This window comes from Artibeus jamaicensis, unplaced genomic scaffold (genome assembly GCF_021234435.1).
Source record: "Artibeus jamaicensis isolate MK-2021 breed Jamaican fruit bat unplaced genomic scaffold, CSHL_Jam_final contig_1028, whole genome shotgun sequence".
In the NCBI taxonomy this organism is placed as follows: Eukaryota; Metazoa; Chordata; class Mammalia; order Chiroptera; family Phyllostomidae; genus Artibeus; species Artibeus jamaicensis.
The window spans coordinates 3,048,825-3,064,136 of NW_026521201.1; the positions used below are offsets into that span (position 1 = coordinate 3,048,825).

General features: G+C 39.5%; 1 protein-coding gene across 2 annotated transcripts in view; it reads right to left on the reverse strand.

The window, feature by feature from the left end:
- Nucleotides 1-15,312, reverse strand: part of KCNA6 (potassium voltage-gated channel subfamily A member 6) — a 209,883-nt gene that overhangs the window by 136,774 nt on the left and 57,797 nt on the right. The window contains exon 2 of one of the 2 annotated variants that reach the window (XM_053662232.1): nucleotides 6,116-6,177. The exons of the other annotated variant lie outside the window; for it this stretch is intronic. The gene's annotated coding sequence lies outside the window, so the exon portion shown is untranslated. Of the gene's footprint in view, nucleotides 1-6,115; nucleotides 6,178-15,312 lie in introns of those variants that run through there. 2 annotated transcript variants of the gene reach the window in all.

Consider the following 15,312-nt stretch of genomic DNA (forward strand, 5'->3'; position numbering starts at 1 on the left):
TGCACTGGCAGGGAGCAAAGAGCTTAGCTATAGCCTCAAAGGGTAAGCGCAGGCACAGAGCTCATGTGTCGTTTGCCTGTTTGTTTGTTTGTTTGTTTGTTGTACTTGGCAAAGAACATAGTGCCTATGAACTTCAAAGCCCCACCAGTCAATGGACAGTTACATAAACTCTCTACTTTGTGTGCTGGATCCAGAAAATCATAGAGACTTTTCTCATGCATTATATTATAGCTCAATATGAGGCTCCCAAACTTTGTCCAGTGCATCACAATATCCTGAGTTTCCTCATCCTCTGATCACATGTCTGATTGGAAAGGGGAGGGGAAGGAGTATAGGTAACCAAGAAGTAGAGAGAGCAACTAGTGAAGTATACATAGTATATGAATGGTTATAAAATGATTTTAAAAAGCTATCATTTATTGAGCCCCAACTATGGGTCAAGTACACTGTTGGATACTTAACAAATATCACTTACTGAATATTTATAACATTCAGTATATATTTCTATTCCCATTTTAAATATAGGCTGATTGTGTTAAAGGGAGAAATTATAGCATAAATATCACATAATTGGAGCAGTAATACATCTACAATATTTATATTTATGAAATTATTTTTATGCAATGAACCACTGCCCAGAAGGAAAAGGGGAAAAATCAGCAAATGAGATCAGAGGGAAGCTACTTTGCAGAGGCATAAAGTCAAAGTCAAAAAACTTAAGTAACCTGTGTAAAGCTTATAATTTATAAGTAATAGGGTCAGGATTAAATTTAATATTGTATTTTATTACAGAAGAGCTAATGGGCCAGAGATGGGAGACACATACACTCTGCATTCAAGTGAGTTCCTGAGTATTGTGATTTTAAAAATCAACCTAGTATCATGCTGAACCTGTTGTTGGAATTAGAAGAATGGGGAAGAGTAGACAAGCATAAGATTTTGATCACATGTGAAGGTAAAAAGTAAAGCTGGAGATGAAATACAAGTAAGGAGACATGACCGGTAGTAATCTGCACATACTACTGAAAACTGAGTGTAAGACCAGCTAACAATCAAAAAATAAAACTCTACAAGGACACTGAAGATGGTAATCAAAAGCAGAGAGGTGTAACTGTCAAAAGTTTAAGAGGGACTCTTGAGGAAATTAATAAATCCTTTTATTACTTTTATAAAAACTTATGTACTTCATGATTCTAAGAAAATCAAATATAAAGTGAAGGGTGGCATTCTGTGCTATCACTAAACTTCAATGAAAAAATGCCAGTAAATGCCACAAACAAACATAAACTCTGAATACTTTTAATTTAGTGATCTACTCTTAATTTATTCTCAGAGAAGGTACAGAGTAGTAATTATTACTTGAATATTGTTTAATATAAGATCCAATAAATGTTCTTCATAATTCTTAGTTTCAACCTTCAAGATCAAGTCCACTCCCACTGTTTCCATATCATGTTCCCTGAAAGTCAGTTGCGCACTGGCGGCGGATTTCCTTTGAGCCATCTTCTCCTGCTAAGAAACATACTCCTGTGCATGGCAGTGGTAGAATTTCCAGTAAGCGGAGAAAGGATGGACTACCCCCAAAATGATGTCACCTCACATTATACACAAAATGATTAGAGAGTTAAATACTTTTCAAAACCCAACTATAAAGTTTTAGAGAAACTGAATGGACATTTTTATAATCCTGAGGTTGAAAGGCCTTTCTAAACAAGACACAAAACTAAGGAGTCATGAGATTAATTAATAATGAAGGCAGTCAAATGACTAATAACCATATGAACAGATACCCCAAACTCACCAGCGATCAGGAAAATCCAAATTAAAATATTAAAATAAAGTTTTCCTCCATTTGAGTAACAAAAATTTGAAAAGGTTGAAAATATTTAGTATTTGGTGAGGGTATAAGAAATTAGGTTTTTTTGTATGTATTTGGAGAATGTTAAATGTGAATAAAAATTTTTTTAGAGTTACTTGGTAGTGGCTATTAAAATCTAATAATCCTAAGAGGTAATTTTAGTTTGGTTATTATTCTAGAGAAATCACCATACCTATGCAACATACATGTAGTGGCTCAACAATACCATGTGACACTATAACAATAATGATATCCAACCCAGCAGAGGGGCTTTAGCCACAGGTGGTAGGACATCCATACCATTACCACCATGTAGCTGCGGGAAAGTAGGAGCTGGCTCCACATGTACTGACTTGGGAAAACCCTTAAGACATACTAAGTTGAAAATGGAGATGGAGCATGACCGTGTGTATTTTTTTATTAAAAGGACATATTTTAATGGAAATATCCATAGTAAATGCACACATAGTAAAAGCCAAGGGACTACACACCAACCTAGCCACAGGGGTGTCTCAGGGCAGAGAAAGGGAAGAGGGAGGCAGGACTTTCACTTTTTACTTTATGTTTTTTACTTTATGTACTGTTTAGTCTGAGTTTCCTAGAAAACAGGGCTTGAGGCCAGGTTTACAATTTACATGCTAATGTTTGATGGTAGAGTGCTAGCCTAAGACAGCAAAAGTGAAGGCAAGAAGGAGAGAGAAGAATGCAAGGAAAACACCAGTGTTACCAAGTAGGCCTAAGCCACGCACACAGACACACACAGAGACACAGATACACACATATGCACACTAATACACACACCTCTGGGATGTGTTATCCAGCCTGTCCAGGAAGGTTCTGGGGAAGCAGACCACTGTGACTTTGGCTGGCTAGCTCTGAGGGCTGGAGCTCCTGTGGCTGCTGCCTGTGTAAGTGCGGTGCAGTCTGTGGAAAGGACATGGCACAGCCAATGTGTCGGAAGATGAAGTGACTGCAGTGGTGACCAGGACTTAACAGCTGCAGGAGAGCTGGCAGCCATCACTGGGGTTCCTCTAGCTGGGAAGCGGGTCCAGTGGCCAGGACCCAGGGGACACAGGAGCCCATTACATGCCAGAGATGTACAAATGGAACTGATACAGGACTTGTGAATTTTCACTTTTTTACCAGAGCATGTGTTCAACTATAACATTTATAATTTTAAAAAATGTAAGATGTTGCTGCAGCACTAAAATAGGAGTGAAATAGTTATTTTTGTCTTTTAATTTTAAAATATTTTGAAAATAATAATCACAACTCTTGAGGGAAATAGGATAAAAGAAGCATTCTCATACATAAAGAAGTAAATGTTTGCAGAAGTAATCAATTAAGTAAGCACCAAAAATCTTTGAAGTGTTTATACTCTTTGATCCAGCACAAATGTGCCCCGTGCCTCAGTATTTATAACAGTAAAAGTTTACAAACAATCTAAACATCTAGCATTCAGGGAATGCTTAATTAGTTTGTACCCTCTGCATATATTCTATACAACCATTGAAAGTCATTTTATGGAGAATATTTAATGAAATTATTAGATGCTCAATTTATAATTTTAAGTGAGTATATCAGGATTAAAACACTGTGCACATTCACTACCCACACTTTTCCTCCACGCACTGGGTTCTAACTACTGGAGCCCGCTTGTGCACTGAGCACAGTGCAGCCTTCCTCTCCCTGCCCTCTGCAGGTGCAAGGGCAGTGCAATCGCCCCACTGACACAGGGGTTATCTCTTCCCTATTCTCACCTGGCTCACCATTCATCGACCACTGCCTCCAGAGACCTTCCTCCACTAGTTCTCTCAGTCTGAGTTCACTGTTCCTCCTATACATGTTCTTTGAGTGCCTTGCTCACCTTTCCATCTTAACAGTTTTCACATTGTATTGTACTTATCTGTTGCTTCTCTGTCCCATTTGTTCCATTCACCTGCCTGAGCACAACATGCATACATACACACATACACATGCACCCACTCACACACGCAGGCACATGCACACAACTGTGCTTCTCTCAAAGACAATGACCATTCTATATGACATTCATATTCTTTTTTTTAATTAATTTTATTTAGTTATTTTTCAAGTACAGTTTTTTGTCTATTTTTCCCATCCCAGCCTCCCCGGCCCCTTGCTCCCCACCTCCCTCCCATTTCCACCCCCCTTAGTTCTCGTCCCTATGTCCTTCCTATTTGTTCCTCCAAATCCCTCCCTCTTTTTCCCATTAACTTCCCTTCCTTCTCCCCTCTGGTCACTATCCCCTTGTTCTCTATTTCAGTGTCTTTGTTTTTTTTTCTGCTTGCTTGTTTGTTTTGTTGTTTAGCTTCCTGTTAAAGGTGAGATCATATGGTATTTGTCTTTCAGCACCTGGCCTATTTCACTCAGCATAATGCTTTCCAGTTCCATCCATGTTGTTGCAAAAGGTAGTAGCTCCTTCTTTCTCTCTGCTGCATAGAACTCCATTGTGTATATGTACCACAATTTTTTGATCCATTCATTTACTGATGGGCACCTAGGTTGCTTCCAACTCTTAGCTATTGTAAATTGTGCTGCTATGAACATTGTGGTACATAGGTTCTTTGATATTGATGTTTTAGGATTCTTAGGATATAATACCAGCAGTGGAATAGCTGGGTCAAAAGGCAGGTCGATTTTTACTTTTCTGAGAAAATTCCATACTGTTTTCCATAATGGTTGTACCAGTCTGCAATCCCACCAACAGTGGACTAAGGACCCCTTTTCCCCACAACCTCTCCAACATTTGTTGTTTGTTGCTTTGTTTATGATAGCCATCCTGACTGGTGTAAAGTGGTATCTCATTGTGGTTTTAATTTGCATCTCTCTGATAGCTAACGATATTGAGCATCTCTTCATGTGTCTCTGAATGTTCTGTATGACATTCATATTCTTAATTCTTCACTCAAGTGCTGGTACATGAAGCAGGCACTCACTAATTTTTGCTGAGTGAAGAACACATTTTCTCAGACACTTGGAAAAGAGAGGAAGTGAAAGAGCTCTGGGTGTTCTCTGGAGAGTTTCCCCAGCTTCACCAGGGAAAGGGAGCTGTGGCCCTGTGCTCTGTGAACACAGGCCTGAGGACACATGGTGGCACTGTCCCAGCCCTAGTATTTTCCTTAAGGAACATGCAGCATAACTACAAATTAGAAATAAGAGCTTATAATGTTGAAACACAAAGATTTTGCCTTGAGAAGGATTTTTGCATTTATTAAGGGGAAAGGGTTTTCCAGGACATGTATAAAGGACACATGGAAAAAAACAAAGGGGGGAGGATCGGGTGATAAGTGGGGGTGCCTGGGATGGGGAGGTGTGGTGGGGGGAAAATGGAGACAACTGTAACTGAACTACAAAAAACACTCAAAAGAAGAAAAACACTTTTTTCTTCTAGAAAAGGAAATAAATATAACCATATACATCTAATTTCTTATGGAGAAGCATGGAATGATATACAAGGGGAAAGGTATTTTGCAAATCATCGATCCACATGAGGACTTCTCTTGTCAGTTGATAAAGCATCTTGTCCAGAGCTGCATCTTTCCTCCCATCCAGGTCATCAGGGAATTTGTTTTGAATACAGCATTTTCTTTTTCAGGTTTTCCTGCAGTGTTCTATACAAATTTTCTGTTGAGACAAGCAGGGCTCAAGCATGCTCTCGCAAAGCCTTGTTTTATCAAAGTTTCATTTGACAAAATGGAAAGTTTGCTCCCTGTTGGAATAAAAGAACTGTGCCTTTTGTATTCAAACATTTTTTCCTCCACTTCTTGTCTTTCCCCCACTGCTACCAATCATATGAATAAAGATGAGATGAGTTTCTCCTCCTAAACTTCATGTTTTCCCCAGTGGTTGCTACACTGTAGCACAGCAGCTGGAGAATTGTTGAAATTTGGAAATGGGCAAAGAAGGAGCCCATGGGTACATTGGATGAAAGCTGGGGTGACAGACCACTGCTCACAGCCCCTCTTCTTGGGCAAGACTGCACCGTGGTCTAGACCTTGCTGCATGAACTATGGTTTGCAGACCAGCAGCATGAACATCTACTGGGAGCTTGTGGAAAATGTACAATCTCAGGTTCTACCTTAACCTCGAAAGTCAGACTGTGCATTTTAGAAAGATCCCTAGGTGGGTAATTTACATGTTGGTTTGAGAAACTCTGGCCCAGTGCATGTACTTTAGATTCAGACAGGTGGAGATGGGGTCCTGGACTCCACCACTTTCCAACTTGTGACCTTGGACAAGTTCTTCAGTGTCCTCATCTGCAAAATGGTGAAAATTATTGCATCTCCATCACAGCACTGTTGAGGAAGGAGATGAGAAAGTGGACATGAAGTGTTTAGCATGGAGCCCGGTACATGAGTCTCTATAAGTGAAGTTGTTGCTGATGTTACTAATCAAAGTCTTAGCCAGAGGAACATTAGGCTCCAAATTATATTTATCCTTCAGTCAAGAGGATTTATTTGGTCAGCAGTGGAACTAGAAACTGTGTATACTACCAATGTATTCTCCTTCATTTTAAGGCAAAGCAAAGTTTGGTTAAAAACAAAGAAACCTGAGACATATTGTTTAAGGAAAAAGAAGCATGATGAAAAACACCACATAGAGAATGCTACCTCTATATTAAAGTGGAAATGTGACCATGTAATCAAATCTACTGTGTGACTAAAAAAACCTTTCTGTGGAACACCTTCCCATAAAATGAGTCTGTTCTCACATGTGGTGATAGAAAGAACATTGAGTTGAGCACTTCCAGATTTGGGTTACAAGCCAAGCTCCACCACTTACTGTTTAACTTTTGGCACTTAACCTGCCCAAGCTGTTTCCCTATCCATAAAATATCTACTGCCTAGGATGCTGTGGGGAGTTCATGTGTTTTAAAACACAGACTCTGTTGTTATTTAGAAATGGCAAGGCCAACAGATCAAGAGATGGTTGTTATTGAAAAGATAATTTGTTGCTAAGAGTTCACAAAAGAAGTAGGCACTACTGGGGGTCACACAGGGAGGCCCTGGAGTCAGCTGGGGTGGGGTGTGGGGTTGTGGTAAGAGCCTTTGCTGTGGTGTCTATGGGAAGGAGGCAGATGAGGAGGCAGGATAAGCATGTTTAGGATCAGCTAGTTTGAATAACTTCATTGGGCTTTGGGACATGGGTACTGTCTCTGGTTGGCTGGCACCTGGCCATGGAATGATTAGAGCAGGGTTGAGAGGGGCTAGGAAAGCCTGGTGAAGCAGATGGTTGGGGTGTGGGCTCTGGATTGGCTGGTTTCATTTGAAAGATGCACTTGCGAGTAAGTTGGTTACCATCTCTAGGAATTACCTAACCTGGGGAGGGGAGCCCTCCAGGGTCTGCAAGACCTTATATGTGAAAGCATTAGAATGCAGAAAATAAAAAACATAGTTTATACACCCTGAGTCCACTTCATGAAAGCCCTTAGCATTGACGCTTAAAGAATATTTACTTACCTGCTTTCCCTTCAATTTCCCAAGTAGAAAAAGACTTGAAGTTCAAATACACAGTGAAAAACCAAGAATAAACCCATGAACACATACAAGGCACTCTTAGCCCTAAGATAGTTCTCTTGTCTGTAGGCCCTGACAATACCATCAGAAAAATGTTTTCTGAGCATAACATAGAGCATTTTAAACTAATAGTGTCTAATTTTTCATTCACTATTATAAAACATTTATTGAACACTTACCATGTGCAAGGCCAAGTACATGGGGATACAAAGGTGGTCAGAAGAGTGCTGTGTCTTAAAGGGGCTCATTGTCCCACTGACTTACATGCTAATGTTCTAGCAGTACATACTGGCAGTGATATGTTTTGCAAAGATACTCAGAAGAAAAATCTTGTGCTTTGACATAGAATACAAAGTCATTCTGTCGTCTATTGAGAGTGAAGGTATTTCAAAAGTGAAGAATGTACCCGGAATATGGGAGCTCAGAGCACAAAAGCTCCCAGAGTATAATAGAAACACACACACACACACACACACACACACACACACACACACACACACAAACACACAGTGAAATCTAGAGCTAGATAAAGGCTTAAAAGTCACTAAGTGTTAACATTTGCATTTTATTCCTCTTCTGCTACCCAGGAGTGGCCAGAGTCACTCTGCTAGTCAGAGGCGGGACTGGGATCCGAGCATATGTCCTGGCTGGAACCAAGGTCCTTACTCACTACCTTGTAATGCCCAGCCCTCCACAATTTTGCTTCCTCTCCTAGTCATCTAAGACAATGTATCTGGGGACATTCAGGAAAGACCACCACTACAGGCAGGCAAACAAGGAGGGGGAACTGTACTGGGCCAATGGAAGTTCCACTGATGTGCAGCACGTTTGCCAAATGCACTGCCCAGACCCACCTCTGAGGTGTGACTCCAGGGAGCTAAAGATGAGAAAGGGCCATGTGCTATGGACCTCCTCTTTAGTCATTCTTTTTCTCCATGCATCAGTCCTACCCACCACCAGGTCATCCAACCAGTGACCCTATCAATAAGTTTTCTATCCCTTTGAGTCTCTTCTTCTCTGGGTCAGGTGACTCCAGTTCAGCAGTAACAATTCCTGCTTTATGGCTTCCATCAGTATCCATCTTAAGTGTGGTTGATCTCCTCTACACACTGTCATTCGCAGTGCCCATTTCAACCTGTCTTGCACAGATCAAGACACACACAGTACTGCAGGTATGGTCTACAGTATTGGTACTCTTCTTCACAGTGAGTCCTTATAATATCAGGCTGTGTTATGGGAAGAATGACTGTGAAATTTTCATTTTATTCAATGTTATTTAAGGACCAATAGGGCTGCAATGTGAAGAAATTAAATTAGATGGAAGGAAGAACATGTTTGAGAGGAAAGACTTTTCAGACCCAGAATGAGTGTTCAGTTAATAGTGTTCCTTTATCACATGACTGGTACAAAGAAAATGGGTCTACCTTGTCCACAGGTGTGGACAGTCCTGCCAAGGGATGTGGGGCTGGATCAGATGACCTGTGGACATTGCCTTCACTCATAAGACTCTAGTAAGGTTGCACCAGTCATCATTTACAGCATGATATTCCAACAAAGCAGAAAAAGAGGTAAATTAATCATCTTGTTTGAAAAAAGAGAAAACTCTATCAAATGAACAAACCTCATCAAGAATCTAGAATACGAAGTGTGCTGCCTGGTGAGACTGCCCAGACTGCAACACTGTGCATTTTCTTCATATCATTCTTTTCTTTTAAGAGGCTTGCTGCATTGCCCACAAGATACCAGCTCATTTATCTTCTTGTGGTTGCATTTTATTATGGGAAGGACATTTCAAAGGAGATACACAAGTAAGGGAACCCAAAGGCATACCTCCAAATCATTCTTTCCTCTCCACCTACCAGCCTGGGTATTATAATATTATCCTTGTCAATCCAAAACTGATAACATAAAAAAGAAACTGTGTGTAAAATTCTTTTCATTACTTTTTTTCTCAAAATTTCCCTCAGAGTTTTCTGTTCTCTTTTCTCCATGACCTCAATTCCATAATTGATCCCTATGGACTATGTTTTACAGCACCCATCTTAGTCTAAAACAGATTCACAGTATCTCCTGGTTGCAGAACACCAGTGGTAGTAGCCTCACCTGTTAACAATGAGAACCACCAGTGCAGTGGGAGATTGAGGGGTGGGTGGTACTGGGAAGTGATTCATTTTGGGAGAGCTCATAATACTTATATCATGTGGCAGAAGATTGCCAGGAAGTTCAAGTGATGTCTTCAATTAGGTCCCACTCCTTGCAGTAAATACCCAAGAAATGACCTTCCAAAGGTACTGATGGTGGGAGCTATCCACCTGGGAGGACTTGACAACCAGCCTATCTCCAACACCCAATTTTTCACCTTGCTTAAGATCTTGTCCCTAGAGACTGCTTCCTTCTTAATATGTAATAATAAAATGTTTAAAGTGTGCAAAGGGTAACAACATAATATAATAGACACTGAGATCAAATAGAGGTTATAATAACATTTGACCACATTTATTTCCAACCCCTCTCTTAAAAGAAAAATATTAGAGTTCTGCTGAATTTCCACCCTTCATCTTTTTCTTGTTCCTGCATCCCCAGAGGTACCACTCACCTGAAAAGTGTCTCATTCCTATGTGTAGTAAAAGTTCTTAGCTTTTACTACATTTATGGTATCACACAGTATATATTAATTACAACTGGCTTTTTTAACTCAGCATGTTTTGCTTATTGAGATTTACCAATGTTGATATAGGCTGATCAAGTTCATATTTTTTCAACTCTCTAGTATTACATTTCATGGAAAAAAAACAGTTCATTCATCATTTGTTATTGGTTACATATAAACACAAGTGGTTTATGCATACTGATCTTATATCCACAACCTTGATAAACTCATTATTTCTCATAGTTGTTATACAGATTATTTCAATTTTCTACATTGACAGTTATTTCATCTGTGATAATAATGGGCTTTTTATTTCTTTTGAATCCTATTCCTCTCATAACATTTCCTTAGGAATGTCATTTTGAGTAGAAGTGGCAATAGCAGGAGTCCTATCTTGTTTCTGATTTTTAAGGCAATGCTTCTTTGGTTGCACCATTAACTAAGATTTTGCTGTAGGTTTTTGGAGGGCATTCTCTTTCAGGTTAAAGAAATTCCATTCAATTCTTAGTTTTCTAAGGGAATTTTTTAAAGCCAAAAATAAATGTTGAAATTTTGAAATACTATTTCTATATCTTTGAGATAATGATAGGTTATTACTCATTTTTGTTAATGTGGTCAATTACATTAATACTTTTTATAGTTGTTACAACTTTTTTCTCTTTTTTTATTGTCCTTCTATTATAGTTGTCCCAATTTTCCCCCAGTGATCTCCCCTGCCCAGCATCCCCTCAGTCAACCCCAACCCTGTTGTCCATGTCCATGGGTCATTTACACCTGTTCTTTAACTAGGCCCTTTAAAATGAGCTATTCTTAAGTTTCTGGGACAGATTCAGCTTGGTCTCCATGTATTTTTAACGCATTTATTGGTTTGGTTTGTGAATATTTTATTTAGGCTTCTGGTGTATACTTATAAGTGAAATTCATAATTTGCCTGTCATGTAGCTTATCTAAATTTGATACCAAAGTTGTACAGTTTTCCCTCTTTAGTCTCTGATGTAGTTTTTATAAAAATAAGAATTACTTATTCCTTAAAGATTTTGTGGAATTCAGTATAAAACTAACAACATTGTTGGTTTTTTAAAAATTTGTTTTGTAGGTAATTTTTAAACTGATACCATTTCTGTTGTAGTTTTTAGGCTATTTTTGTTACCTATCTTTTTATTCACTCACTTTTAATAAGCTGTATTTTATCTAGGCTTTCAAATATATTAACATAAAGTTAAACATAGTTATCTTATAATTTTAAATCTACACTATAAATGCAATGCTCAGTTTTTACTTCCACTATTTTGATTTTATCTGTTCTCTTTTATTTAATCAATATTGGTTAAGGGTTGTCTATTTTGTTACTTTTTTCAAAGAACCAGCTTTTTGTTTCTTTTCACTACTTATTATTTTGTTAATTTTACTCTTTCCTTCATTATTTCCTTTTTTCTATTTCATTTATATTTATCCATTGCTCTTTTATAAACTCTGGAGTTAGACATCTTCATTAGCATCACTGGTGATATACAAGGCAATTTTGTGGTCTATGGACTTAAAAAGTCTATACTACTTACATACCTAATAAAATATGTCTTAACAAGAAACATAACAACTACCACCTCAAACTTAAAAGTCCGTAGGTGGTGTTGTTTAAGATAAGTCAAGTAATGAGCTAAAAAGATAAAAAATCCATTTAAATAAAAATGAAAATGCAAGTAAAGTTGGATATTGTTTTAGTTTGATTGAAAACTTGAGAGAGGAATGGAGGGAGGGAGGGGGAAAGGAAGAAAGAGAGAAACATCAATTTGAGAGATAAATTTTGACCAGTTGCCTTCCACATGCACCCCAAGATCAAACTCATAACCTAGGTATGTGCCCTGACTGGGAATCAAACCTGCAACTTTTTGGTGTACAAGATGATTCTCCAGCCAACTGAGCCATGTGACCAGGGCTATTCAAAAATTGTATATGCTATTGTTTTTACCTACTTGACCTATTAGGTTTTTAGAAAGATATGTTAAAATCTCCCATGATGAACATATTTGCCAATCCATCCTTATTCTTTAACAGTGGTTGCATTACATGGTTTGAATTTGAATTGTTAGTTGTAATTCAACTCAGAGTTATTATATATTCTTTGTGAGTTATTCCTTTAGTAAGTAAAGAATGATATCTTATCTCAGAAATATCTTCCTTATAGACCTTTTTTGACTGCCATCAATATGGTGACCCTTTCTCTTAGCTATTATTTACTTGGTATGTATTTTTCCATTCCTTTATTTTTAGCCTTGTTCTGTCATTGTTTTAGTAATCTTCCCATTACATCAGGCTGTTCTTTTCCTGGTCCATTCTCCTCCATGGAGTTCTGGAAATCTAGTGTGTCCACATGATGCGTATATCCAGATATTCAGATGGAAACAGGAAATCTTTAAGAGAAATTAGGATGCACCAGAAAGCAAATTGGGGACCCTGGTTTGCCTCTGGAAACAGGGAGTGTATGACCTGCTCTCTGCAGGCTTCTGCCAGCCCAGGGAGTCCATGTACAGCTAATGCAGAATGGCCAAACTCCACCCAGGAAGATCCTGGCTTTAAAGCTGATGCATAAGGAGTTCTTTGCCTTCTGGTTTATGTAGGTGGGGATGCTGCTCCTTGAAACAGACAGAGTATGTTCAAGCCCCAGGGAATCAATGTAAACAACTGTATGGCTAATCATGTGTTTTCCTCCAGTAAACCCTGAAGAGATTGATGCCCAAGTCTTAGTTCTTGGTGACTGAGATTAAGGCAGAGGATTTCAGGCAAGAGGGGCCTGCCTCCAGGCCCTGAAGGAGCTAGACATCCACTCTTAAAGCAGCCTGTGAGTTCTGCCTCCATACTCTGCTTTCATTGAGTAGGTAGAAGTCATTTGCTTTGCTTTGCCTTTGCCAAAACATCCAAGGAACAGTGAGAGTCCTGAGGTAGGAAAAACTCTACCTTCCACTTTCAGACCCACAGAAGAAAACACATACTGTGCAGGATGGGAAATGTGTGTCTAGAGGAATGCAGATGTGGGGTGTCTGCCCTTCAGGGGGAGGAGAGAATGGTGGCTCAGCTCTCCAGAAAAGCTGTATGTTAGGAATCAGGGAGGCTGGCCAGCATCAGTCTCTAGCATGGACTTAGGAGGAAGTTGACCTGCAGAGAGCAGTGGGCACCATGGTTCATGTTCTGCATCAACCTTTTCTTCTGTTTGTAAAAAGTTTCTTCATTTGTAAAACAAGAGGAGTACACTGTATCTGATTTTCCCAAACTCTGTTCACTTAGTAACACTTTGACAGTTTTGACATATCCATGTACCAATGTTATTATTAGCATTTCTCTTTACAGTGAGTAATATTATTTTATTTGTTACTTGCCTTGTCTTAATGGATGCCATTTATTGGCTGATGGGCTTGATGTGATAATTAATACATTTTTCTAAGACATTTAATTAAATGCACAAGAAGTATACATTTTTGAAGTCCATGCAGCTTCTGAAATCTCCTTGTATAATATATCATCAGTTATATAATGCATCAATCGTGCTTGCATAATTCCATTTTACAGTCTACATTTCCATGAAATTGGCTTTGACCCACATCCCTAAAACCCCCAAAACACTAGAGAAATATAGGGGGTGGGATCCAGCATCCAGATGGTCCCTGTTTCTCCAGCTTATCATTTTTGTGCATTTCCTACAAACTCTGGGAGCAGGCTCCTGATGCTGAAAGCACAGCCTAAGAGAGCCAAAGCTCACATCAGCACTTCCAAATCAAGTTTATGGATGACTCATCCAAACTACACAGAAAACCATAACCAAGACAGGTGCCTGGTTTGTAGAGTTCAATTTGGTTAACACATAGGTTTGGAGGTAACATTAATCACTAGTGGAGTACACACTAATGGTTATCACCACCACTCCCCAAACGCCACTAACCCTGGACTCTATTTGATGTTGATATTCAGCTCATTAAGTTCACATCTTATGCTCCTGAATGCAGCACAGATGTCATTCTTCCCCTTCAGGGAAGTGCACTGTGGGCCTTTTGCTGACTGGTCACTTTCAGGACTGAGAACATATGTGGCTTCCAGGGCCTAGGTATACTACTCATGCAAATAAGGCTTTTCCGTGACAACAATAAATCACTCAGGCAGAGCATTTGGAAAGCTGATAGCTGTAAATTACCGAGGCATAAATCTTTTTTTGGTTGTTAGTTTGATTTGGGGTCCTCCTGTAGAATTTCACTTGATGCGGGCTAGTTGGGCTTCCTGTTAGGTAATGGGCACCTGAGTGAGAACTTGCAAGAAGCACAGAAGAAAGAAAAATGACCTAGGTTTGGGATGCCTGGATTAGAACTAGAACTTAATCCCATGGGACCTTGGAAATGTCCCTTATCTTCATGGTCCTAAACTGCACATCTATGCTAGAATTTATGATCCATGCTTTATTAGTCTCATAGGCATGTAGACTTTTTGTTCTATTGTCCACATATTGAATACTGCCTGAGCACAAGCCCATGATTCTGAGGCCTGACAAAAGGAGATCAAGATCCTATAGAGCCTGCAAGGCACAGGTTGACCCATTGAACAAAAATAGAGATAAGGGGATCAGCAATGTAACTCCTGAGTCATCGTGGAGGTGGCAGGCTGTGTGCAGGCTGGCTGACAGTGATGCGCCCAATCAGCAGGAGGACAAGAGTCCAGGCACCAAATCTCCTCAGAGTAGGGTGACCACATAACTCATTGAAACAGACAGAAAGAAAGTGTCCCAAACTGGAACACTTTTGAAAGCAAAAGCAGGCACTACTTATGTGTATAATTATCCCTGGGCAGTTGGAGTAAGCCAGAGCTGTCCTGAGCAAACCAGGATGGCTGGTCATCCTACACATAAGTTAAAGAAATAGTTGGAGGTCATTTCCCTTCACGTTTTTGGACTTCCCTATGTAGAGTTTGGTAGAAGTGTTAATAAAATTCGTGTTACAAAGGCCAGAGTGTCCTGGACAAATAAGAGGAATGGGACCTACCATCTACAGTGACCTCAGCCTTAGACCCAACACCTCACAAAATACCAACCAACTCAAAGTTCCTGGGAACCACACAAAGCCTCATAAATGCCTAGAGCACAGGTTCAGAAAGTCCCCAGTTCTGGTACCTGAGTCACTCGGATGAGCAGAATTAAATGAATCACAATGGAGCCACCCTCCAAGAGCTCGGTTCACATGAAGTTCCAGATTCACAACTTTTTCCCAGTGATGAGGACAGAGTTA